This window comes from Marmota flaviventris, chromosome 18 (genome assembly GCF_047511675.1).
Source record: "Marmota flaviventris isolate mMarFla1 chromosome 18, mMarFla1.hap1, whole genome shotgun sequence".
Lineage (NCBI taxonomy): Eukaryota > Metazoa > Chordata > Mammalia > Rodentia > Sciuridae > Marmota > Marmota flaviventris.
In genome coordinates, this window is record NC_092515.1 from 382917 (window position 1) to 407064 (window position 24148).

The 24148-nt window shown below is 45.6% G+C and overlaps 1 protein-coding gene across 5 annotated transcripts in view; it reads left to right on the plus strand.

Annotated features, from left to right (window-relative positions):
• The first annotated feature begins 2521 nt into the window (after nt 1-2521).
• Nucleotides 2522-24148, plus strand: part of Zscan18 (zinc finger and SCAN domain containing 18) — a 34436-nt gene continuing 12809 nt past the window's right edge. For 3 of the 5 annotated variants that reach the window (XM_027921134.2, XM_027921136.2, XM_027921135.2), the window contains exon 1: nt 21323-21406. The gene's annotated coding sequence lies outside the window, so the exon portion shown is untranslated. Of the gene's footprint in view, nt 2543-10244; nt 10393-21322; nt 21407-24148 lie in introns of those variants that run through there. The other 2 variants (XM_027921137.2, XM_027921138.3) reach the window with 2 other exon arrangements.

Here is a 24148-nt window from a genome sequence, read left to right on the forward strand (position 1 = left end):
ATCAAGAGATCAGAAACTGCCACAAAGCCGGACCCTGAACCAACAGGGGAATCACACCTTGTCAAAGGAGCAAGGAAACTGCTTGCCAGGTTCTGACAGCACTTTGTCCCAAAACATAGCATTCTATGTTAGGACTTGCCTGCTGCACAATGAGCAAGATAAGCATTCCTCCATGAGAGTCTACAGTTAGGCCCTGAAGCACCATTATGCTCACCCCATCAAGTCCATGCCTCTCCAAGTGCACCCCTTAGATGCCTCAAATGCCTGCTTGCTTTGTAGATATGCAAGCCAGAAAGGAGGAAGGGAAGGAGAGGTGGAAGAAGGCAGCAGTATTTTAGGTGCTCCCTGGCTCCTGTGTAAACTTATCTCACCTGGCACCCCAGTCTCATTTTCAAGCATCCCATCCCCAGGTTTCCTTGCCAAATGGCCCTCTTTTTGATTCAGAGGGTGGGCAAAACTTTGGGCTGGCTTTTAGCTGTAGTTTCAGGAGTTCAAAAGAATACCTCCATGCATTTTCTTTATTTGAAGTCTTGCCACAGTGCCTCTCTAGACAAGAATCCCTGGAGGAAAAGTATAGCTGAGCAGATAGCAAAGAGTTCATGACAACCCCGAGACTGAGGTGAGCAAGGTCCCTGGTGTTGCAGTGTCCCATCCTATGATTTTGTGACCTGGTGTCTCCATGATGCATGATTCCAAGGTCTCCATGCTTGGGGGTCAGATGGGGAAGAGCTTCAGGTAGCAATCTCTCCCCTGGAGTATCTTCTCTCATGTCTGGCATCTTAGCTGTGACCTTTCTTTTTGAAAGATGGAAATGAGTGCCTGACCTGGACTCAGCCCCTGTTGGTTATGTCACAGAGGAGGGTGGGTCACCAGCCTTGGCAGCTAGAAGAGAGTTCAAAATCTCAGTCCTGAGAGAGAGTTCAAAAGAATACTTCCATGCATTTTCTTTATTTGAAGTCTTGCCACAGTGCCTCTCTAGACAAGAATCCCTGGAGGAAAAGTATAGCTGAGCAGATAGCAAAGAGTTCATGACACCCCTGACTGGGGTGAGTAAGGGGAGAATAGGTAGGTGGTAGAGGCAAGGGAGTGGGCAGAAAGGAAGAGAACAGCCCTGGGAAGGCATTTGGAGAAACAGGACCCACACATTTGAAGGTAGTGATCTACATGGGGGTGGAGGCCTGTGAGCACCTTACCTAACTCCTCTAGGATTATGAAATAGTGGTGCTGTTTCCCAGGGACTCTGCCTGTGGGTGGGCAACCATGTAGGAAGAAGGGACCTGGCTGAATTGTGTTCTCTAGAGGTGTGCATATGTATTATAGCATCACTCATATTTAGAAAAATACACCGATAGACTCTGCTTCACCTGTGTTCTGTCCAGTTCTGGGCTTTCTGCTCTGTAAGGTCTAACCTTGGCCTTCCCTTCTGATCTTGTAGGATCTACTTTGAGCCGGAGTCCTTCTTTGATATTTGAATTTTTCATCCTTCATCTTTGAATCCCTGTAACTTTGGCCTACCTTCATCCAGAGTCCTGTGGAGTTGGTGGAGCAAGGGTCGCCTTCTATCTATCATGTATCCTTTTAGTAATTTTTATTTTACTGATCCCCATCTCATTCTTTAAATCTTTACTTGACTTTGTTGGAGTTGGGGTTGAGTCCACGCTATAAAGTCTTTCCACAAAGCCCTCCTATAGTAGCCCTCGATGAATAAAGTCTACTTTATTTACTTAAAGATAGAGGAGAGAGATAATTTTTTTAATATTTATTTTTTAGTTTTCGGCGGACACAACATCTTTCTTTGTATGTGGTGCTGAGGATGGAACCCGGGCCGCCGTACCTGCCTCCTCTCCCCTGCGCTCTCCCCAGGCATGCCAGGCGAGCGCACTACCGCTTGAGCCACATCCCCAGCCCAAAGTCTACTTTACTGTATTTAACGAATTTCATAATTTTTATGGACCGCCACAGATTGCAGCCTGGCCAACTGGGAGTGTGAGGGCCCCAATGTCGGGCACCCGGCAGAGGATGGGCCACGACTAATCATAATGCCTCAAAAAGCAGATAACTTTGGGGTCAGATGCAGAAGGTGGAGGGAAAAAAAAAAAAAAGGTAAACACAAAACAGCAGCGTGGATAGGGACGCGGCCACGGCGGGGGTGGGCCTGGGTCCTCAATCTGCTCAGCAGGTAGGGAGGCGGGCGCGCACCGGGGCCTCCTGGCGGCAGGGGGCGTGCCGCTCAACCCGGGCCCGACAGGTGCCGTCCGTGGTCCGAGCCAAGCCCGCGTACATTCCGGCACCCTTTGGTGCATGGAAACGCAGCAGGGGTGAGGGTGAAAGCCGCGACGCTCGTCACCGCCCAGAAAACGCTGCGTGGCTTCCCAGCGCCCGTGGCGAACTAGGCCTGGCGCCCGACTTCCGGCGGCCCCCCGCCCCCGGCGTGCGTCGCTTCCGGGAAACCTCCGGGGTGGGTTCGGGAGTGGGGTGGGGCTTGGGCGCCTGCGCATGCGCACTGTGCGGAGCGCGCCGACGTGGGCGTTGGGGGCTGGAGGTGAGTCCGCCTTCTCGCGGTCTCGCGGCCCCTTCTCGGCCTTTCAGGACTGGGTTCTTCCACCCCCGGGACCGCGGAGCGAAGCCCTAGATTGGGTATGGGGGCGCTCCGAGGTCGGGAGCGGCGGAGCCGGACGGTGGCCGCGCGGTGGCGCGCCTGTCCCTGAGGGCGCAGCGACCCTCTAGAGGCGGGTCGGGGCTGGGGGCGCGGCCGGGGGGCCGGGCTGTGCGGGGACGGGGCCTCCGGCCGGCTTCCGTGGGTAGACCCTCCTCCTCCCTCCTTTGGGGTGGACCGTTTGGCGCAGATCCCTCCCCGGCCGGGCGCGCGCCTCCCCAGCCCCGCGTGTCTCCCTGCTCCCAGGGCTCGGGCTCGAGCAACCTGTCCCGTTTCCCGTGTGCACTCCCCAGGAGCTTTCCCTTCGTCGGTCGCCCTCCCCAACAGCCCGTACCTGCCTCCTCTCCCCTGCGCTCCCCCCACTTGCCCTGCCTTCCCCCTCTGCGCGGTTGGCAGTGTGTGCGAATGCCTCCGTCCTCTTCCTGCCCACTGTGAAGTCTCCCAGCCGGGCGTTCACCCTTCGCTGCTGGGAACTAACTCTTTTCCCTTCTCTCATGCCGGGAAGCCGACTCCTGGGGTCAGGCATCTCAGGCTTTGAGGTTGTAGCTCAGGTCCCTGAGGACGTCTGGTCCTGGTAGTCTGTGTAAAGGGTGATTCCTTCTGCTTGCTATCTTCATCATCCCACATCATCTTTTGAAATCCTGTTCCTCTACCTATAAGAAATTTTCAGAATTCAGCCACTTTAGCCCATCCTTTCTTCCTGCTATGGGAACCTCCTGTCTGCTTCTTTCCTTCGGCCTTTGTCTTTCACATGATCTGTTCTCTAGGAGCCAGTGGGAGCCTGTTAAATCACATCCCTCCTCTCCTTCAAACTCCTCAAGGCTTCTTCCATTCAGTAACAGCCAGAATGCTCATAAGCTCCAGGACTGGAGCCGCTGGCCTAAGAACTGTTTGCTGCCTGATGACAGTTCATACTCATGCAGAACTTGCCTTAGTCCTTTCTACCTTCTTGTGCAGTGCATTCCTGACTTTGCTTGGTTTCAGAGTTGTGGGCTGTTGGTAGAGATTGGGAGCCAGGGATACCGTCCCTAACTCAAAAGATTGATCCAGGTCTGGGTGCATCCTGAGTTTGCATAGTGATACTAACAGATTCTTCATTTGTTCCCTACTTGGCTCCTCCACTAGAGTGCACCTGTCAGATCCACTGTGGTAACATCAGTGCTGAGAACAGTGCTTGGCACACAGTAAGCGTTGAGTAAACTTTGGCTGAGTGAATGATAAAGAGCCAGCTCTGTGACCACAGGGAACCAACCCTTTTCTAGGTAATGAGATCACAGGAGGTGTGTGATGCTGCCAGCAACATGTACCTAGCGTACTCAGGCCTTTGTGAGGATCTTTGCCTTTACAACATCTGCCACTTCAAGCACTGTGGAGTATGGCTTGTGTAGGTGTTTGGAGCTGGTGTGCTCGGTGTGATCTGAACCTTTGTGGGCTGCTTCTCTCACCAACTCTGCAGTACTAGTCGAAGCTTTCAGCAGTACAGGTTTCACCACTGTGTGGCGGTCCACCTGGCAAAGATCACGTGCTTCTTTGTTGCCCTCCCTACTGATGACCATGTTGGAAGTTTTCAGTTTTTCCGCACTTCCAGCAATGATTTAGGTGACATCTAGAACACTGTCCTTGTAGAACAGGTAAGGGATTTCCAGGCGTGGTTTTCAATCTTGTTTAATCTAGGCGGTAAAGGAAGCACATTTACATGGTGGCCTGCATATATGTATATAATTGGAGGTAAGGTCTGACGAAACAGTACTTAATAAGTGTGAGGGTTTTGGTTTGTGACTGGGGATTGAACCCAAGTCTAGGAGATTCCAGAGGTGATCAGGGAAATCTGTGAGCGGTTGATCAACTCTGCCCTCACCAGTCCTACTTCTTAGAGGCACACCTTCTTAGCCTTTCTGTTCTCTGCTGCATTAAAACCTATTGTACAAAGAACTTGAGGGGCTAGCATTTCTGAGCTGAGAACTCCTTGGTTTTCCTGCAGCTTCTGGCCAGACCTGAGCTTCCCCCTAGAATACTTGCAGCCATCTCCTGGGCACCTATTGAGGAAGCTGTTGTTAAACTGTTTCCACTAGGTTGTTATGAATGCTGATCCTTGATGTAATGACTCCAGGGAGCATTTACATGTTCCCTACCTGGTTTCTATTTTGACAAGTTTCTGAAATATTGTAACAGAAAAGTTTGAGAAAGGGTAATGAACACCCATCACCCACCATTTAGATATAGCAATGAATACATGTAATAGGTAACACAGTTAATATGTGTTCATAATATGTGCCTTAAGTGCAGCATATGTGTCTTTATCTACATATTTGTGTGTACATACGTATATATGTTTCTGTGTATGCTTTGTTTTTTGTGTGTACATGCATAAGTATGTATTGCATGTATATAAGAGTACATACATGTGTATTTGTGTAGGCATGTATTTTTATATTTTATATGAATGTCTATTTGCATGTTGTATTTATATTAAGTGTATATTTTGTTAGTGTTTGTGTATAACTATTTGAAAATAAGTACAGTATTTCAGGACATATGTTCTAAGGATAAGGACTTTTTTCTGCAAAAACCACAATAATGTTATCACATCTAAGAAATGAGGATTAATTTTATTTTGTGTGTGTATACGGGGGATTGAACTCAGGGGCACTCGACCACTGAGCCACATCCCCAGCCCTGTTTTGTACTTTATTTAGAGACAGGGTCTGAGTTGCTTAGCACAGTGCTTTTACTGAGGCTGGCTTTGAATTCATGATCCTCTAGCCTCAGCCTCCAAAGCCACTGGTATTACAGGTGTGAACCACTGCCTGGAGTATTAATTGTTAGCTGATAACTCATCTCTTTTCAGATTTCTCAGTTGTCCCTAATATACTATATTTGAACCAAGTCTTTTCAAGACTTTTGCATCATTGTGTTGTTTTTGTTTATTTTGACATAATTAATAGATTCCCGAGAAGGTACAAACACATGTACCAGAAGATTCTCTGTACCTTTCACCTAGCCTTCGCATTGTGAACATTTGCATCATTGCAGGACAGTATCAAAACCAGGAAATTAACATTTTTTGTACAACTTAGCTTATTCAGGTTTCAGTAAATTACCAAGAAAATTGAGATCCTGACTGTACCTCATTACAAGATGCCCTATTCTCATCCTGTGCTTCTGGCAACCACTGATCTGATCTCCATGTCTGTAATTGTGTTATTTAACAAATGTTATATAAATGGAGTCATGAAGCTTGTGTTGTTTTGGATTTGGGCTCTTGCATTGACCACAGTTTCCGCGTTCCTCGCTACTAAAACACTCAGGGTCATTCCAGGTGAACTGGGCTGCATGAAATAACCACACAAGAGACAGAGATACCTTTTTATTTGGGTCCTGTGACGGCTCCTCTAACCTTAAGGGTCCACAGAAAGAGTGCGTGCGCTGAACCCTTTTATTGAGGAGAAGCCATTCAAATGAGGCAAGGGGTCAGGTTTCAGGGGGTTGAGTCTAGCTTCATGGTGTCTGCTGTCAGCAGATTGACTGACATCTAGGAAAGGCACAGTAAGAGAAAGGGACACACAAAGGACATTTCCATGGAACATTCTATCCCAAACAGGGCAAAGTGTTAGTATTACAAAGGAATGGGTGTAGATGAGTGTAGCTCAATCCATGGGGCAGCATGCCTACATCTGAAGACATGCCGTCAAACTTCCTGGAATGTCCAGGTCACTACAAGATGTAGTGACCAGTCAAAGCCTCTCCGCTCCAGGATGGAAGGTGCGAATCATTCAGAGTGGCTCCCCACACACAGTTTCCTTCAAGCCAATCCAAGTTTTGTGTATCAATAGTTCCTTTTTTTTTTTTACTGATGAATAGTAATCCATGGTGTTTTCGTCTGTTTTGTGCTGCTAAAACAGGATATCTGAGACTGGGTGATTTGTAAGGAAGAGAAATTTACCACTCAAAGTTCCCAAGGTTGAACAAGAAACTGGCATTTTATCATGTGTTCTCACATGGTGAAAGTGAAAGGGCAAGGGAGGACAAATTCTGTGTCCTCAAGTGGCAGAAGAGCAAGAGAGCAAACCCATCCCTGCAAGTCCTTTTCATAGTGGTGTTGAACCATTTATGAGAGCCCTCAACACTTCCCCAAGGTCTCATCTCCTAACACTGCACTGGGGAGTGTTTCCAGCACATGAATTTTGGAAAGGATATATCCAGACCAGGCACATGGTACTTTTCAGTTTTTGACTGCTGTGAATAAAGCACCTGTAACATTAGTATATGGGTTTTTGTGTGACCCTTCATAAGCCTTCTCTTCCCTAGGGTATTTGCCTAGGAGTGTGGTTACTGTGTCATATAGTAAGTTGACTTTTATTTCATTATTTTGTGGTAATAGGGATTGAACTCAGGGGCACTCTACCACTGATTTATATCCTCAACCCTTTTTATTTTATTTTATTGAAAATTTTGAATCAGGGTCTTAATAAATTGCTAGGACTGGCCTTGAACTCACAGACCTCCTGTCTCAGCATTCTAAATCACTGGGATTACAGGAGTGCGCTACTGTGCCTGGCTATGTTGGTTTTTTTGTTGTATAAGAAACTGCCAAAGTTGGGTGTGATGGTGCACACCTTAATCCCAGTGACGCAGGAGTCTGGGGGAGAATGATTGCAAGTTTGAGATCAGCCTCAGCAACTTAGTGAGATCATTAGCAACTTAGTGAGACCTTGTTTAAAAGAAAAAAACAAAAAATAAAAAAAGACTAAGCATGTAGCTCAGTGGTAGAATGCCCCTGAGTTCAATCACAGTTCCAAGGGGAAAAAGGAAAAAGAACAGACATTGTCAAATTATTTCCAGAGTGGCTGTACCATTTTGTGTTCCCATCTCCTGGAATCCTCACTGGCATTCGGTGTGATACTGTATTTTAATTTAGCTATTTGATAGGGTGTGTTGTGGTGCTTTTAATCAGTGTTTCCCAATGAGTAACAATCATGAACATCTCTTTACGTGCCTGTTTACCATGCATGGTCTCGGTGATGAAATGATTGGCATGTCTTTTGCTCATTTTCTAACTGGCTCTTTGTGTTTTAGCTGTAGTCATCCATGGGAGATTGGTTCCAGAACCACCTACAAACCCACAACCTTCAGTGCCCATGAATGATGACGTGTCCTTCCATGAAAAGGTGTAGTGTTGCTCATCACCTATACCCATACTCTCATTTACTGTAATTCTCTCTAGATTCCTTACAACACCTAAGAGTATGAGTGCTAGATAAGTAGTTGTTATATTCTGTTCTTTAGGAAATGATGAAGAGAAAGGTAAAGTCTGAATCTCTTTAGCATAGGTATAGCTATCAGTCCTTACTACATTCAGAACTAGCAGATTGAGAGGTCTAATTTTGAGTTTTGATGCTCTTTTTTTTTTTTTAAAGGACTGAATTTTTTTTTAGTTCTTTATTTATTTGTTTTTATGTGGTGCTGAGGCTCAAACCCAGTGCCTTGAACCTGCTAGGCGAGCGCTGTACCGCTGAGCCACAACCCCAGCCCCAAGTTTTGATGTTGTTTACATGCCACATATGTACTTTGTCAGGTATGTGATTTGCAAATATTTTCTCCCAGTCTGTAATTTGTTTTACATTCTCTGGGTCCTTGCTCCAAAAGATTTTTTTTTTTTCTCCCTGTGGTATGGGGGACTGAATCCAAGAACTGTTATGTGCTAGGTAAGCAGTATATCACTGAGCTACACTCCCTGATCTTTTTTTAAAAATTTGAGACAGTCTTACTAAATTTCCTGTGCTGGCATAGAAATTGTAATCCTCCTGCCTCAGCCTCCTAAGTTGCTGGGATTACGGGCATGCGCCACTGCATCTGGCCAAAGTTTTCTTTTCTTTCTTTTTTTTTGGTACCAGGGATTGAACTCAGGGCACTTAACCAGTGAGGCACATCCCAAGCCCTTTTTCAATTTATTTATTTTTTATTTTGAGATAGGGTCTCCCTAAGTTGCTTAGAGCCTCATTTAGTTGCCAAGGCTGTCTTGGAACTTGTGCTTCAGTCTCCTGAGCTGCTTGGATTATAGGTGTGCATATCAAAGGATTTTTCCAATTTTTTTCTATAATTTTTATAGTTTTGCAGAAAACTGTGATCCATTTTGAGTGGATTTTGTATATAGTGGAAAGAAAGGGTCAACTTCATTCCCTTGCATGTGGATATCCAGCACTGCTGTATTCAGCTTAAAGTTTTACTTTTGATGAGGTCTGGGTTGTCTTTTTTTTGTGTGTGTGTGGTGCTGGGGATGAAGCCAGGGTCTTGTGCATGTGAGGCAAGTGCTCTATCAACTCAGCTATGTCCCCAGCCCTCATTTTTTCTTTTTCTTTTTTTTTTTTTTGAGAGAGAGAGAATTTTTTAATATTTATTTTTTAGTTTTCGGTGGACATAACATCTTTATTTGTATGTGGTGCTGAGGATCAAACCCAGCACCTTGCGCATGCCAGGCGGGCGTGCTACCACTTGAGCCACATCCCCAGCCCTCATTTTTTCTTTTATGGATACTTCTTTTTTGGTATCAAGTCTTAAGTCCTGCATATCAAAGGATTTTTCCAATTTTTTTTCTACAATTTTTATAGCTTTGCATAAAACGATGATCCATTTTGAGTGGATTTTGTATATAGTGGAAAGAAAGGGTTAACTTCATTCCTTTGCATGTGGATATCCAGTTTTCCTCGCACCACTTGTCGAAAGGCTGCACTTTCCTGTAGTATGGTGTTAGACCTTTGTCCAAAGTCATTTAACTGCCTGCCACTGTGGATTCCCAGCTACTCGGGATGCTGAGGAGGGAGGATCGGATTCAGGCCAGCCTGGGTAACTTAGCCAGACCTTGTCTCCAAAAGGGCTGGTGATGTAGCTCAGCAGTAGAGTTCTTGCCCCTGGATTCAATGCCTGCTACCCAAACAAACCAGCAAAGTCATTTTCATGTAACCATGCCTGCCTTGGCTTCTTTGCATGCTCTCTCTGTTCTGTTTGTCCGTGTGCCTTTTTGCCAGTACCGTGCTGTTTTGATTACTGGCACTTTTAAGTTTTTGCAATCAGGAAGTGTGAAACCTCAGCTGTGCTTCTGTTGCTGCTCTTCTGTTTTCGCATTTTTCAGGATTGTTTTGGCTGTTTGGTGTCCCTTGGCATTGCATATGAATTTTAAGTTGGACTCTACTATTTCTGCAAAACATATTGTTTCAATAGGAATTACCTGGAATCTGCAGATTACTTTGGGCAGTATTGACAATAGTATTGTCTTCCAGTTCACAAAAGGGATGTCTTTACATTATTTGTATTTTCTTCAATTTCCGTCAGTGCCTTTTTATAGTTTTCAGTACATAAGTCCTACCTCCTTGGTTACAGTGCTACTACTGTAGGTGCAGTTGTTCTTTAATTTCTTTTCTGGATTGTTCATTGTTAGTGTATAGAAATGAAACTGATTTTTCTGTGTTGGTTTTGAATTCTTCAGCACGTCCAAGTTTGCTCATTGGTTCTAACAGGTTCTGTGTGGATGATCCTTAGTGTTTTCTTTTTCTTTTTTGTAACAGGGATTGAACCCAGGGGCACTGGAACCACTGAGCCATATCCCAGCCTTTTTTATATATATTACATAAAATAGAGACAGAGTCTTGCTTGGTTGCTTTGGGCTTCACTAAGTTGCTGAGTCTGACTTTGAACTTGGGATCCTTCTGCCTCAGCCTCCTCGGCTCCTGGGATTACAGGTGTGTGCCACTGCGCCCAGCTTGGTGTTTTCTATTCATAAAACCGTCATCTGTGGGTAGAGGTACAGGTGCCCTTTGATTTATGATGCAGTTACATCCCATTGAACTATCCTACGCTGAAAATATATTTAATACAGTGTGGAGCATTGGTTGTTTCTCTCATACTCTTGTGGGAGCTGTGGATCACTGCTGCTGCCCAGCATTGCAAGAGTATGAGAATACTCCTGGCTGGGGAGAGGTAAAAGTTCAAAGTGTTGTTTCCACTGAATGTGTATCTCTTTTCCACTTTCATAAAACTTGAAGAATCATAAATTGAGTCATCATTAAGTCTGGGGTTGACTGGGATTTTGCTTCTTTTCTTTCAGTAAGAATGCATTTTATTTCTTGTTTCATTGTTCTGGACAGAACTTTCTTCTGTTTTTTTTTTTTTTTTTCCTCCCCATTTTGTGTGTGGTACTGGGGATTGAACCCAGGTTGCTCTGTATTTTGTTTTGAGACAGGGTCTCACTAAGGTGCCCAGGCTGGCCTCAACCTTGTAATCCTCCTGCCTCAGCCTCCCAAGTTGCTGATGACAGGTGTTTACCTGTTCCCAGCTTGGCTAGAAGTGATGAGGGCAGGCATGCTTGTCTTTTTCTGGTGGTTGTGTCCTCTGTGGCCTTTTACATATTGAGGTAGTTTTCTTCTATGCCAATTTTACTGAATGGTATTTCTTTGCTTTTCTTTTCTCTTTTGTTGTGTGTGTTTGAATTTTTTTTTTTTTAAAGTTGTTGGATTTATCCTGTGCATATTCTACACTATTACACTATTTGGAATGATATTTTTTTTTTGTATTCTATTATGTGTTGATTAATTTGTATATGTGAACCATTCTTGCATTCCAGAAGTGAGTCCCATTTGGTTGTGGTATATCATCCCTTTAATACACTGTTCAGTTTGCTAGTATTTTGTCAAGGTTTTTTTTTTTTGCATTAATATTCATAAAGGGATATTGGTTTTTTTCTACCCCCTTATGTGTTAGTTTGATTTGGTTCCCAGTTTCATGGGATATGTGTGTTGGCTTTCTGGAATGAATTAGAAAGTGTTCCCTAATTTTTTGAAAGAGTTTGAGAAGAATCAGTGTTAATCTCTTAAGTGTTTGGTACAATCCAGCAACACAGACAATACTGAGAACTACTGCTAAATGACTCAAGCCCCACACAGCAGGATGGTGTGCAGATGGTGTGCTCCTGCTCACCTGGAGTCCAGAGCAAATGAGTCAGTATGAAATGGAGACTGGGTGATTCCCTGCCAGGAGGTGGGGTGCTTTCCGTCATGACGTCTGTGGTTGCCCTGGTGTGCAGGTGTTCTCAGGTCAGGACACTATGGGAGACACGTTTAAAGACTCAGTAGAAAGTACTGTATTTTATACCTCCATTTAAAAGAGAAAAGAAGTCATTTTTCTCTACAAATGGCCCTGTCCTTCATCTACCTTCATATTGCCATCTCACTCCACAGGTCCATTCTGAAAAGAAAAAAAAAAAAAAAAAGTCTGTGTGTGCCTGGCTAATTTCTTATTTTGGTGAGATATGTGTGCATATGTATAGATTTTTTTTTCAAACGTTCTATGGAAATGTAATATACATGATAAAAAATGTAAGTGTGGGGACACACCATGCCCCTTTTTGTGTCACTCATGGTCTCACCCGAATCCAAGCACACTCAGGATTTTCCATAAAGTGTCGTATTAAGCGCTTGGGTCTCCCTCCCTTTAGGGATTTGCTTATATTGTTTTTTGTAGTTACTCATTTTTGTTGATGTATATTATTCTGTCCTGCAAATCAACAAATAAAGTCAGCTCCAGTTGGTAGACACTTGGGTTGTGTCCAGTCTTAGGCTGTCATGAGCAGTGTCAGCTCTAGATGTATGCTCATGTTTCTCTGGGCTGTGTGCCTACAAGTTGCATTTCTGTGTTGTGGGGTCAGCAGTCATGTTAGTAGATACTAGCCTGGCCAGTTTTAATATTGACATGCCACTCTTCTGTTTCTAGGTGGGGTACTTTTGTTAGTGGTGGGGTTTGCTTTGCTTTGCTTTTTTATTTTTTTATTTTGGAAAGGATTCAGATATTTTCTCCCTCTCCTTCCAGTCTGGGAGACAAATGTCAAATGGAAGTGTGAACTCAGGGTTTTATTTAGGAAGCAACATCCAATTTTGTGAAAATGGAAGAGTCATCAGGGGCAATTGCTATTCATCTGGGACTGAGAGGCCCAGGTGGAAATGCTTTTTAGAAACCCCAAGAGTGTGTTATCAGAGGACCTGGAGAGTCTTTTGAAAGCAGGTGTCTAGCTTTAAAAGATTTCTGTGAATGAGGCTCAAATGTCAGGTGTCTCAGCTTCATATGTAGCTGTCAGCAGAACTCTGGTGATAACTTGCTTGACAGGTGGTGATTGTAGAGCACTGTCAGCCATATACCCCCCTGGCCTCCTTTGTGAGATCTAGCAGGAGGTGCACCTTCGAAGTGTGAGGAAAGTGGTACCTCCTTCAGCCATTCTGCACACCTCAGTGGACAGGATGGATCATCAGAGAAAAGCAGTCACACAAAGGGAGGGATGGGAAATGCTGTTTGACCAGGAACATGCCCTAGTAAACAGAAGAGGAATAACTGTGGATTGAACACCTTGTCTATGATGAACAGGTGGTCCTTTGCCGCGTTCCTCATGACTAAAACACTCAGGGTCACTCCAGGGGAACTGGGCTATGCAAAATAATCACACAAGAGACAGAGATACCTTTTTCTTTGGGGGTCCTGTGATGGCTCCTCTGACCTTAAGGGTCTGCAGAAAGAGAGAGCGAGCGCACGCACTGAACCCTTTTATTGAGGAGAAGCCACTGAAATGAGGCAAGGGGTCAGGTTTGAGGGGGTTGAGTCTAGCTTCATGATGTCTGCTGTCAGCAGGTTGACTGACATCTAGGAAGGCCACACAAGGCAGAGCAAGAGAAGGGGACACACAAAGTCTATCCATCCCAAATAGGGCAAGGGGTAATATCACAAAGGAACAAGTGAGCGTAGCTCAATCCATGGGGCTATATGCCTACGTCTGAAGACACATTCTGCTACTTTGAGGACCAGGGCAACATCGAGGTCACTTCAAAAGTGACCAACAGAGCCTCTCCAATCACGGGAAGGAATATGAATTCATTCAGATTGGCTGCACACAGTCCTTCAGATAGTGATCTCGTTTGGCAGCAGAGGACTCATAGTGGAGAGTCCTTATACTTATGACTGTGGAAAATCTCCAAGACCTACAACTCGATTTGCATCAAAGAAATCACAAGGGAGAGAAGCCCTGTAACTGCTGTGAAGGTGGGAAAACCTTCTGTGATAGCTCTGCCTTCTCCCATGGCAGAGAATACACATGGGGGAGACAAGCCCTATGAAAGTGTCCAGTGTGGGAAGTCCTCCAGCCACCAGTCTTGTTTTATATCACAAATCTCATCCTGGAGAAAAACTGTAAATATAATGAGCATTGACAAGTCCTTTCCAGTGTGTCCGCCTGAGAATTCACACAAGAGAGAAGCCCTCTGTGTGACTGAATGTAGGAAGGCCTTCATTGATGGTTCAGACCTTATTATACGGGGTTCTCACTGGGGAAGAACCATAGAAGTATGTGGAATGCAGGAAATCCTTCATCTGCAGTGTCCACCCATGGCGCATCACAGAATCCAGAGTGGAGAGAAACCCTACTAGTGGGGAGAGTGTGGGAAAACATTCATTGAGAGTACCTGCCTCATCAGGCCCAGGGGATTCATACGATTCAGACCTGTGAGAAGCCCTCTGGCTATAACCAGTGTTAGAAACCTTTCAGGAACCTTGCTAGCCCATCCAGCACTAGAGGACTCATACTGGCAATAAGCTCTGAGTGTATTCAGTGTGGCAAAGCTTCTGAGAAGACAGGCTCAAGAGACCTCTTACCAGTGGGTCCACCTGGAACAATCTCTAGAGCAGAACTGGTACACTGGGTGGCACCGTGGGGGCTCAGTGGATGCTGGTGGCAGGTTCTTTTTACTGTCAGGAATGTCATGCGGAGGAATGGCTCTTTGAAAATAAAGTAGCTCATTTGCTCTTTGGAACAGAAACCCTTGAGACAGTGTCTCTTTGTAAGAAGCTAGGAGAACTCTTTGCCACTGTTGGAGAGAGACCTTGGAACTATGGCAGATATGTAAAAACCATCAGGGAAGATTTAACTTTTGCTAAATTTCCATCCAATGCATCACAGTGAATTGAGAGAAGGGACAGGAAAGCCAGGGGAGACGGACTTTTCACTGCATTTCTTCCTAGCATTACGTGATGTGCTAATGCTTATTCAAAAACTATTTCTAAAAAAATCAAAACCCAGGGCTGGGAATGTGGCCGAATAGCAGAGGGCTTGCCCCTTATTAAACTCTTGGCCTAGAGTTTAATCCCCTGCCATAAAACAAAAAATCTATGAATGGAAAGAATGTAGGAAGCATTTAAACTGGAACTTCTTTCTTTGCATCAGAAGACTCACTTACATAGTAGGTTTGGGGTTTCACTAATGTCTTGCTGAAATTCTTGTGTTGCAAGAAATTATTTTGGAATTAGGCAGTATGGAGCTATAATCTGGACAAACCTCTTAAGATGACGCTCACTTTAACTTGTACTGAAGATGGACAATAACTACACTTTGTGTGAGAAAGCTGCCAGAGAACTCATCTTCCTGGTAGCTTTGTCTAATAGTACAGTGTAAGTTGCCTGTGTAACTTCACATTTCCTAGTGGATACATTAAAAATTAAAAAGAAACGAGTGAGCCAGCCGTGGTGGTGCTCGTCTGTAATCCCAGCTACTTGGGAGACAGGAAGATTGTGAGTTCAAAGCCAGCCTCAGCAATGGCGAAGGCCCTAAACCATTCAGTGAGATCCTGTCTGTAGATCATATACAAATAGGGCTGGGGATGTGGCTCAGTGGTCGAGTGCGCCCAAGTTCAATCCCTGGTGTCCCCCCCCACCACCAAAAAAAAGTGAAATTGTCAGTGACTTTTTGTTTAACCTCTTCTGCCCTAAGTAGTAGTGGTTAACCTGGTGCTTGTGCATTCCAGGTTGTCCAGCTGCAGTTGTCTAGTCACTTTTCTATGCTGGACAGTGCACCCAGGCCACCCAAGTGAGAGTTCTGGAGGCAGACCTTCAGGCCCATTACAAGCCCACATTCAGGCTTCTCACATTTCTAGCAAAAAGTGACACAAGTGCAAGCTCAGCCAGCTGAGTGGTGTTCACAGTCAGCACAGTGTTTAATCCAAGGCTTCATTGTGACATTGGCTTTGTGTTAGATTGTTGTGGAAAACAGACCCGGAAAGCCCCACGTGGCAGAGAGTGAAAGAACTCAGGTTTATTATGCAGGCTTGCCCAGAAGAGTTTCTCTTCCAAAGTCTGAGCCCAGCCCTTTGTTCTTAGGATCATTCCTTTAGTGAGACTTTGGTTTTTAAGACTTTCCTGCTCAGCAGCCCAGATTCCTCCTCCCTCCCCAGCTTCTCACCACAGCAGTTGAGCAAGCAAGATGGCAGCAAGCAGAGTTTGTTAGAGGGAAAAAACGAGACAGAAACCTCCACCAAAGGAGAAAGAAACATCCACCTTCAGTTCTTTGTTTCCCTTATGAGGTGGTACGTATTTCTAGTTAGGCATTGTGATTCTGTACTGCAGAGTTGCAACCATGTTGAGACTGAGTTGTGGAAGGCCCACTTTTATACTAATGGCTTCATGTTATTATTTTCTCTGCTCTGAGAAAATCTGTACCACAAAATGACTGCCCAGCCATCAGATGTAAGTGTTCTGAGCTGTGATGTTTCTGGAGTGTAGTGAAGGCATTATTAACTGATAACATTGTCAACTTGCTGTGGGTTTGTTGGTACAGAACCCCATTGTAAGTTTTAGAAGTTCGTCCCAATATGGAACCCTGAGGACTCAACCCATTTAATTTTTTCTGAATGTTAGTCTCACATTTTAACATTTCTGAAATGAGGTTAGTCAGTGACTTGATGATTTAAATTAGCAGGCTTTTCTCTTACTGGCGCATAAAATGTCTTTCCCTCAGTTGTGTCTTGGATTTGAAGAAGCAGTGGCACCAGGAGGAGGGGTTGAGTGACCAGTGGGTCATCCATTTGAGGACTGGGGAGAGGGGTTCTGGATGGTTACAGTTGACACTGAGCTCTCTGGGGGCAGAAGGCAGGAGTCAGCTTGCCATCCCACCTTGTGGATGTTGTGGATCTGATTTTTCCTAGTAGCCTTTATCAGCTGTCATTGTTAGCATTTTGTTGCAAGATTTAAAGTGCTCATAATGTGAAGGAAAGCACATAGCACAGACAAATGTGTAGGATCTGAGCTATCTATTTAAAGGGGGAAAAATCTGTGTCCTCGTGGGGCTTGTGTGGGAAGCATGTTTAGGGTTAATGTTGTGTGTATATACGTCTGTGTCTCCATGTGTGCATTTAGGCCTTTTGTTTACAAAAGAAAACAACGTGCCTGATGGCTAATAGTGCTCATTTAAATAGTAAATTCCTGTCTTAGAAAACATATACAGGAATTCCAACCACAATTAAAGAAAAATAAATGGTATAAAATTGTATGAAAACAAAGAATAGAGAATCCAGGAATAGACCTATAGATAAACTCCCAGCATTGCTGGGTTTCTGTTCTCGCGACTAAAAGGCTCAGGGGTCACTCCAGTTAAACTGGGCTAACTGGGCTGCACGAAATAACCACACAAGAGACACAAATACCTTTTTCTTTGGGGTCACTGTGACAGCTCCTCTGACCTTAAGGGTCCGCAGAAAGAGAGAGAGAGCGTGAGAGCACGCGCTGAGCCCTTTTATTGAGGAGAAGCTATTCAAATGAGGCAAGGGGTCAGGTTTCAGGGGGCTGAGTCTATCTTCATGATGTCCACTGTCAGCAGGTTGACTGACACACCCAAGGGCACAGTAAGAGGAGGGGACACACACAAGGCACTTCCATGGAAGATTCTATCCTAAACAGGGCAAGGGGTTAGATTACAGAGGAACAGGTGAGCATAGCTTCACCCACGGAGCTATAGCAAGACACACCCATGCACAAGACACCGACCCTCGCACCCAAGAAAGGTGGGGAAAGCTCTGCCACATTTCTGCGACTGAGCGCCCCAGCACCCAGCTGGGGAGTGTAACCCAGTCCCGTGTAAGGTTGGTCTCCCACACAGCATTTTTTTTTAAACTATTGGGACTTGAACCCAGTGCTTCTCACATACTAGGGATGCACTATACCACTGAACTACATCCTTAGCCCTTTTTAACTTCTTATTTAGAGACAGGGCTTGCCAGTCTGGCCTTGAACTGATCCTCCAGCCTCTGCCTCCTGAGTTGCTGGGGTTGTAGGGATGCACCACTGTGCCTGACTCCAGCAGGTTTTTTGACAAAGGAACAAAACTTTGAAGATGTGCTAGCCTCTTCACCTAATACCTGGGTGTTGGTGGTGCAGAGAGGCGTACTTGTCTTTGTCCCTGCTGGCTGACACAGAGCTGATGGCATTTCCTCATGGGAGTATCTTGTATGAAAGGAGCCCTTTCAACTGCACTGAAGTTTGTGCTAGTGAGATGTCTTGGGTGGGTGGCCTACCTTGTATCGGGAGGGGTGCTGGTTGTGAGAATTTGAAGCCCCGTGAGACTCAGAGAGCTTCTAGGGTGGTGAACACAGTGCGTGCTCTGAGTGTCTTGTGCCCTGAGGGGCACATCAGCCAAACCTTTTCCTGGTTTCTTCCATTTAGCTGTACCCTTTGTAATAAACTGGTAAATATGATTGTTCTCCTATGTTCTGTGAGTTCTAACAACTTAATTGAACCTGAGGTGGGGACCAAGAGGCCCCCTAGCACAAGTGTGGGTAGCCTGTAGCTGTGCACAGTGGCTCATGCCTATAATCCCAGTGACTTGGAAGGCTGATGCAGGACGATCACAAGTTCAAGGCCAGCCTCAGTAATTTAGTGAGATCCTAAGCAACTCGGCAAGACCCTGCCTCAAAATAAAAGATTAAAAAGGGCTGGGATGTGGCTCAGTGTTGAAGTGCCCCTTGCTTAAATCTCCAATACCTCCCCCCGCCAAAAAAAAAAAATAAAGGTGGGAGGTAGATAGCTTGTGGTGTCTGAAACAGGACTGAGGCTTTGCTTTCCAGTTTGCAGTGATTCTGGGTAGAGTATCTGAAAAGGATTGAACACTTGGACACCCAGTTAGTGTTGCAGAATTGTTGGTTTGGGAACAAACCATTCATTGGTGTCAGAGAACGAGACACCTCAACAACTATAATGGAGAAAGGACCTCAACATAAACCTCACATCTTACTCAAAAATGAAATTAGTGGTGGACTTAAATGCAAAAGGTAAAACTATTGTAAAGTTTTTAGGAAAAATATAGGAGGAATCCTTTAAGACTTAGGGAGTAGACAAAGAGTTGTTAAAATTGACACCAAAAGCATGATCCATAAAAGGAAAAATTTGCTGAATTGGATGTCATCTAAGTTTAAATTCTTTGTTCTGCTGGAGAGCCTGTTAAGGGCATCAGAAGTCAGGCAACAGACTAGGAGAAAATGTTACCAAAATACATAATTTTTCTAATAGACTACCAATTCTCAGGGGCAGATGGAGAGTGGTCTTACTAATTTATCTTTAATGTTGCTTAACGTATGTATTTTTTAATCATTATTGGAAATAGTTCAGTTCACAGTGGGATAATTTAGACAGAATAACTTATTGCCCACCAATATTTGAGGAGATCATATCATTTAAGATGTTGGCTAAATATTTGCCCAGTCCATGGTATATGTAATGATGACACATGATTACATATATAAGTGGTATCAGTTTCAATTCCTGAAGCTGTTATTCTATTTCAGGATCTTAATACTATTCCCTTTGGGTAAAGTGTCCTAACAAGTCATTAATCTATTTCTCCTAAATTTTTCTATTCCCCACCTTTTCCACAAATCACCTATATGCTTTCAAGTTGTCTTCCTATATTCACAGCTCTAATCAGAATTTGACCAAATTATGCTATTTTTAATATTTATTTTTTAGTTGTAGTTGGACACAATATCTTTAATTAATTTATTTTTATGGGGTGCTGAGGATCAAACCCAGGGCTTCGCCTGTGCTAGGCGAGCGCTCTACCGCTGAGCCACAACCCCAGCCACAAAATTATGCTATTTTCATATATTAATATACCGTAATGAATTTCACCTTTATGTATATCTATAAAGCACCAAGTTAAAAAGTACTATAAATAAATAGAAAGGATACCAGTAAAGTAGAGGAAAGGGAACAGGGAGAGGGAGGAGGGAAGGCTAAGAGGAAGTACTGGGGACTGAAGAGGAACAAATTATATTCAATACATGTTCAATTCTGTCAGAATGAACCCCAATGTTATATAATAATGCACTAATAAAAACACTGAAATAAAAACTGAAAAAATGTAGCTGGTAAAGAACTTATGTTTAGATATGTAAATATACCTCAAATGCTTTTTCTTTTTTTAATATGTATTTTTTAGTTGTAGTTGGACACAATAACCTTTATTTATTTTTATGCAGTGCTGAGAACCGAACCCAGGGCCTCACATGTGCTAGGTGAGCACTCTACCACTGAGCCACAATCCCAGCCCCGCTTTTTCTTTTTTAAATCAGAAAATAGGCAAAAGGAATTGAGCGGATATTTTACTGAAGAGGATATACAGATAACAAATAACCAAGAAAATACACTCAACATTAGCCATTAGGGAAATGTAAATCAAAAACCACAGTGAGATATGACTACATACAGAATGGCTAAAATGAACAATAATGATAACACCAAATGTCAGTAAGAATGTGGAGAAACTGAGTCATGCATATGTTGGTGGTGGGAATGTAAAATGGTTCAGCTACTTTGGGAATTTTTTCTTTTTTTCTTTTTTTTTAACAATACTGGTGTACTTATATGCGACCTAGAGGTTGCATTCTTATGCATTTATCTCGCCCAAACTGAACACAAAACCCCGTGTATTTTCTAGTAGCAAAATATTGAAAACCCAATGCCTTTCAGCCAGGGAATGCTTAAAATTATTGTATACTATTGAATAATACTTAACAGTAAAAAAGAACAAACTATTGATACACACTGAAGATCTAAAGCTAATTACCTTCAGTGAAAAGAGCCAGACGCAAAAGAGGCTGGGGCTGGGGTTGTGGCTCAGAGGAAAGATGGCTCACATAGCATGCAAGTCACTGGGTTCCATCCTCAGCACCACATTAAAAAAAAAAAAAAAAAAGTATTATGCCCACCTACAAGTAAAATGGTTTTTCTTTTCTTTCTTTCTTTTTCTTTTTCTTTCTTTCTTTCTTTTTTTTTTTTTTAAGGCATAGACTGTTAGTTACATCTGTATGACATCCTGTAGAGAGAAACCTGTACCAGGGACTACACATCCATTACTGCCAGGGGATGTGGGTGGGGAAGGTTTGATTAACTGCCCAGGGGGCAGTAGAACTAATCTTTGTCGTGATTGTGTTATGAGAGTTAAACTTCTCAACTGAATTCAAAAAAGTCTCCTCTCTACTTCTTTGTCCCTATGTGTGTCATCCCTGGCTCTAGGACTCTTGGTCCCTTCTCTGCGTGTGTCACCCAGGCTCTTCTGGTGGCGGACACTCTCCAGTCTCTGGTTTTTCTGTCTCTCTTTGCCAGTCTTTTGTCTCCGCCTCTCACTTTTCGGGGGGTCGGGGCGCTTTTCTATAGGCGTTTGTTTACCGGTTGCCATGGTATCGAAGTGACGAAGGTGCAATTGGGAACGACGCAGGGGAGCCCTATCCTGATTGGCTGGCTCCTGTCAGCGGCCCCGCCCCGCCCGCGAGGACCGGCCCACAGCATTCTGGGGGTCGTAGTCCGATGCGTGGCCCCGCGCGCACGCGCGGATCAGCGGCCGCCATCGTGGTGCTCTGCTCCGGCCGCTTGGGCCCGCCTGGATTCGCTGCGCAGCAGGTGGGTCCGGCTAACTGGCGGCGCTCTCCGGAGCCTTCTGTAAACGTAGGGCCCAAGTGCTGCGCCGTGGGGAGGGGACTGGGCGCTAACCCGAGCGGCAAGGGCCTAAGAGCGCCTCGAGGGCGTGTGTGGGCCCTCAGGTGGGAGCGAGGCCCCGAGCGTGGTGCTGGGGTGGGCGGGCGGGCAGGGGCCCTCTGTTGGGGCGTGACCCCGGAGCCTGGGGCCGAGGCGGGAGGACGGGAGCCCTCGGGTGGGAGCGTGGCCTCGAGCTTGGTGCCGGGGTGGGCGGGGGCCCTCCGGTGCGAGCGCCCCCCCGAGCTTGGGGTGGGGGCGGAGGCCCTCGGTGGGAACGTGACCCCCGGACTTGGGGCTGGGGCGGGAGAGGGGGGCCTTCGGGTGAGAGCGCGACCCCCGAGCGTGGTTTCCAGGGCGGGAGTCCTCGGTGGGAGCGGGGCCCTCGGTGGGAGCGCGATCGCCGAGCGTGGGGCCGGGGCCGGGGGCCCTCGGGTAGGAGCTTGAGCCCCGAGGTTGGGGCCGGCACGGAGGGCCGGGGTTCTCGGTGGGAGCTTGATCCCCAGAGGTTGGGGCCGGGGTGGAAGAGCGGGGCCTTTGGGTGCAAGCGCGACCCCAGAATTTGGGGTCGGGCCCTGGTGGGAGGGCGACCTGGGGCCCTGGGTTCCTGAGTGTGTCTCAGAGAAGGTGCAGACTGAGGTACTTGGGCGGATGAGAGGCCAGAGCCACTCATGTTGGGTGTTGGCATTGGTTAACGTCGAGAGTACCCCACTTTTTATGGGAGAACAGAGCCGGCTAGGAGAGGCCAGGTTGAACATTGGGGAGTATGGAGCTGGAGGGCCTGGCTGTCCTGTCCCGGGTGTCTGCGAGAAGCAGGGCTGAGGGTGCACCTCGTTGAGGGGAAGGCAGGCTGTGCACTCCTGGTGGGAGTGGGGAAAGGTCGCAGAGTTCTGGGGTATCCCTTGTACCCCAGGGTAAATGCTAGCTGCTCTGGGGTGGTTTCTGCCCTGCGAGGGGCAGGGCAGTGACTCGGAGGCAGCCAGATACCAGCTTCTCCCCAGCCTCCTCAGGTGGGTTCTCTTTATAGGTGCCAGGGACCCCTTTTTTGGGAAAGAAGGTTCCCAGTCTCAGCATTAATCTAGGGGCTTGGGGGTGGAATGGAGAGCATCCGTCTTCCAGATGCTACCCCTGAAGGGGCAGCAGGGGCTGCCAGGCACCACTGAGACTTGGTTTTGTTTTGTTTTCTTTTAAGTCTTACAAAGTTTCATAGGAAAATTCTAAGTAAAGGTTGTAGAACTCTCCTTGCATTTTTTTTTTTTTTTTTTTGCCCAGATGCACCTGGGAGTATTTTGTTCTTTATCCTCACCTCTTACTCTCCTTCCTGCCTCCTTTGTGTGTCTGTTTTCTCTGATACCTCCCCTCCTTATATTGCCTGCATTGGGGAGGACTTCTTGGAGATCAGATCGGATCTCACAGCAACTTGAACTGGACCTCTGTCCTCTCCTATCCTGACATGCCCTGTGGACATTCCTGTCACAGCTCTGCAGCCAGAACAGAACCCCTGTTGCACTGAATCCATCTCCTTATGATCCTTGGCTGTGTAGCTGCCTTGGTATTTCTGACCTTGAGGCTCACGGGGACCCAGACCAGTTGTGCAATATTCTCGCTTCTGTGTGACCTGCCAGAGAAAGTATGTTCTTGGCAGGAACCACAGAAGGCAGTGGAGATGCTCCGGTGATCCCTTCCTGCATGTGCATTTAATTCTTTTAAAGGTACATTTCCCCTTTTTACAATGTATAAGTCATCTGTGGGTGAGTCCAGGGAGAGACTCAGTGAGTCTCTTTTTCCATGACCCTTAGCCCTGTGGCTGTGACTCTGGTAAAGGTGTTAAAGGGGCATTTTGTTTACAGGGCCCTGAGGAGGAATGGGGGCAGGGCTTGCCAGATGGAGCTGCTGAGGGAGGCAGGATAGAGGGCCTGTGGTGAGGATCCTTAAGTGCTGGAAGTTCTGGGAGGCACCTGGGGTCCCTGGGCAGCCCAGGGCTCTGGCAGGCCTCCAGGCTTAGGACCCCTCAGCTTAGCCGCCCACCCTTGGCCTCTCGGACCCTTTGCTCCAGCCAGCTGCCCCAGGAGAATGAATGAAAGTTCATTTCTAACCCTGAGGTAGAGAAGGAAACCCTTTTAACCCACTAACTCCTAGTTTTCAGTTCTGTAAATATTTCAGCGACTTCACACAGGTGATTTAAAATAGGTTGACATTTGTAATCTAGAGCTTATGTTATTTTAATTAATGTTATAATTATGATTATATGCTACATTTAAGTTTTTATAGGTGTTGCACGTCCAGGACAATGGGAAGAAATGGGTTAAGCAAGTTTCTGAGCTCAGAAATTTAGATTTTGTTTTTAGTTTTAGATGGACACAATACCTTTAATTAATTAATCAATTTTTTAATGTGGTGCTGAGGATTGGACCAGGGCCTCACATGAGCAGGTGCTCTACCACTGAGCCACAAGCCCAGCCCTCAGAATTTTTCTTTTTTTCAAATGTTCAAGCAAGGTTTATTTATTTTTTTAAAGAGAGAGAGAGAGAATTTTAATATTTATTTTTTAGTTTTCAGCGGACACAACATCTCTGTTTGTATGTGGTGCTGAGGATCCAACCCGGGCCGCACGCATGCCAGGCGAGCGCGCTACCGCTTGAGCCACATCCCCAGCCCTTTTTTTTTTAA